Genomic DNA, 3,636 nt, shown 5'->3' with positions numbered 1-3,636 from the left:
TGTTTTGCTTTGCTTTTTCTCATGGTTTCTACCATTCATTTTAACTCTATGCAACATGACTAATGTGAAAATGTGTTTAATAAGAATATATGTGTAGAACCCATATAAGATTGCATGCCATCTTGGGAGGGAGGGAGAGAAAACTTAAAACTTATGGAAGTGACTGTTGAAAACTGAAAACACATAAATTAACTTTAAAAAAAGAAATGATGACTGTGATGGAGCCAGAAAGCATGGGAACATCTACAGGATGTGATGAAAGAAGAGCTGATAAAACAATGTTTTTTTTACACAACAATCACAATAAATATAGAAAGAAGAACAGGAAGAAAAACCACTAAACTGAATGTGGTGAAATCGTAACGACTAAGATTGGTCCCAAAGCAGAGACATGAGGAGGCACCTCCTTTCTGTGCAGAAGTTGGGGTTCATGGGGGTGGGACACAGTTATGTTGCTTCATCTTGATTCTTTTTCTTCTTTATTTTAAAGAGTGGCTCTTTGGGAGGGGAGGAGAAATGATGCAAAAATAGGAGATAACATTTTTAAAAAGAGTAAAGGGACAACCAGACCATTTGTTAGGTGCTGGTGCAGAGGATGTTTATCTGTAAGACTGGCGTTTGACCAGATGACTTGAAGGTGTCTTAGCTTCCATGATTCTTTGACCTTTTCCCAGGATCCAGAAGGGACAGCTAGGAAGCTAAAGGGACAGCAAGAAATATCTAGAAGAGCTCCTTGCCAGAGAGGGTGGGAAGCCAACTGCACCCACCCCCATCCCCAACCCTAGAATAGATGGTACAGAAAGCAGAGTGATTCCTAGAACAACCCTACATGGCTTCCGTGGACTCAACTCCAATCTCATCTTCTTCAGGAGACCTTTCCCTGTCTTCCCATTGCTCATGGCTCTACTTCCCATTTATACAAGGATATGTAGATCTTGTATATGCATAATTGTTTGTGGGCTGTCTCCTCATTAGAATGTGAACTCCTTGAGGCTAGGGGCTGGTGTTTTAGCCTTTCAAAGTATCCCCAGTGTCCACTACATGCCACACACTCAGTAAGTGCTTCATAAGTGCTTGCTGACTGAATGACTGGGTAGTGACAGGAAGTAGAATTCCCAGGAAGGGAAGCTGGGATCTGGAATCTGTGGAGCAGAAGAACTCATAGATCACAGGAGACCATAGGATTCAGAGTAGTAAGGGATCTTAGAGGTGATCTGGTACACCCCTTCATTTTACAGATCAGCAAACTGAGGCCCAGAAAGGATGAAGTGTCTTAAGAGTCACAGAACTTCAATACTGGAAGAGTCCTAACAAGAATACAGGAAGGATCTGTGTCAGGATAGATGATTCCTGGTGTGTGAATTCCCTCCTCCAACCATCCTTTAACTTAGTAGACTAAGATTTACTAGTGTGCTAAGTCCTGTTACCCGAAGCACATGGAGGTAGAGAAACTTGCACAGGTTCACAGAGCTAAGATGTATCAGAAGTAGAATCTGAATCCAAGTCTTGAATCCAGTGGCAACACCCTTTGTCCACTACACAATCTAGGTAATGCAGTAGATAAAGTGCTGGACTTGGAGTCAAGAGGGACTAAATTCAAATCCAGCTGAGACTTACTAGCTGTGTGACCCTGGGTAAGTCACTTAATCTTGATCTACCTCAGTTTTCTCATCTCTAAAATGAGGGCCATAATAGTAGCTGTATCCCGGGTGTGTTGTGAGAATCAAATGAGATGATATTTATAAAGCATTTAGCACATTGTCTAGAACATAGTAGGCTCTTCCTAGATATTAGTTGCCTCTCTCTCACCCTTTCCCAGAGTTATACAGGTAGAAGATGGCAGAGCTAGGTTTGGGATATTGGTCTCCTAGTCCAGATCTGTTGCTCTTTACCTGTACTCCTTTGCCTTTCTCTGGTTTGTACTTACCTATAATGAGGAGGGTCCCACCCCCAGAGGCGAATGCACTTTCAGGGTTTTTTTTGAACTTGATACAGTAGTAGATTCCTTCATCCTGGCTAGTGATGTTGCTGATGCAGATGTCCAAGATATGGTTTGTCTTATTCACCTTTTGGACCCGGGAGTAAGACCCTGTGTCACTGTAGATGAGCTCCCTATTAGGCCCAGTCCCCTTAAACCACTTTGTTGGCCCTGGAGGGAGGTCAATTTTTGATCTGCATTCCAGTACTGCTGAACCTCCAATGGTCGCTGTCACAATGCTTGAGGGCTGCTCTATGGACACGTTCTGAGTATCTGAGAAAAAACAAAATCCAAGGGAGATTAGCTTGGAGAACAGAGGGTGGGGAAGAAGAGGGGCATGGTTTTCTATTTCATTTTAGAGGTGGCTGTAGAACCGCTGAGAGCTTTGCCTGAGGAATCAGGAGACTAGGGTTAAAGTCTGGAGTCTCCAACCACTGACCAGGTCAGCAGTATGGAAAAGAGGAAAGAGGGCTAGTTTTAAAGAGAAAAGGGGCCTGGGTTTGAGTCTCAGTGGTGCCATCTACTGTCATGGTCACCTGGGGCAAGTCATCATACCTATTTAGGCCTCTGGGCTATATTGCTCATTTGCAAAAAATGCTTCTCAGTTCTAACTCTATGATCTCATGCTTTGGTTAAGTACCTGCTCTGAGGTTTTGTGTTATCATCTATGAAATGGATACATTTGGTTCAGGCCCTCTTAAATTCCTGTCTAGTTCTGAACTTTCATGTCCTCCCTTCATGTTTCTTCCAGCTCTGGCATTCTATGCTCTAATGTGTATTCTGGCTATAACACTAATTCTAAGAGCATCAGATAAACCTAAAATTCTTTGCTTCCATGGCAGGCCCATCAGAATTGTCAGTTCTGTCTCAGAGACTTTGCCAGTTTTAATATTAGATCCCTTACAGAGAAAAGGATTTGGTGATTCTTTGAGGCCTGGGTTTGGAGCTGCCTGAGGCTGGACATAAGCTCTCCCTCTATGATGTACAAGGAAAGTTGACAAACTTGTCCTGCTTTCTTCTGTAGTTAGAGCCATCACAAGAGGGAAATGATTTCCACAGAGATCCTTCTTTCAGCCTTTGAACTGGGATGACCTCTGGCAGCCTAGACTTGCCTTCTCCCTTTTTCTGTCTCTTTCTATACTTGGACCACATGGTTACTAAGATGCCTCCTGATGGTCTGCAAACTAAAGTCACTACTAAGTAAACAAAGAATACTTACAAATCCTTCCCAATGGTTAAATATTTGAGCCACAGAAGGTCAGAGATTTGAAAGGTCCCTAGAACACAGAATTTCAGGTCTGGAAGAAGTCATAGAACACAGAATGTCTCAGTTGGGAGCAGCCATAGAACAGAATATCTGAGTTGAACGGGGCCTTACAATGTGGAAAGTCAGGCTGGAAGAGGCCTTAGGAAATGGAATATCAGGCCTAAAGTTCCTCTGGAACATAATGTTACAATTCATAGACACTCTATAGATCCAACTCCCTAACTTTCCAGAGCAGGAAACCAAGGCCCACTGAGAAAATGACTTGCTCAAAGTGATAACCCTAGCTCCCTACTAGACCTAGCAACCTACAAATTTGTATTTCTTCCATTAATAGCACAGAACATTATAGAGTCATAGAATTTCATAATTGTAAGGTTCCTAAGAAACATAC

Source organism: Notamacropus eugenii, chromosome 1, assembly GCF_028372415.1.
Source record: "Notamacropus eugenii isolate mMacEug1 chromosome 1, mMacEug1.pri_v2, whole genome shotgun sequence".
NCBI lineage: Eukaryota > Metazoa > Chordata > Mammalia > Diprotodontia > Macropodidae > Notamacropus > Notamacropus eugenii.
This window is presented reverse-complemented; position numbering follows the sequence as displayed.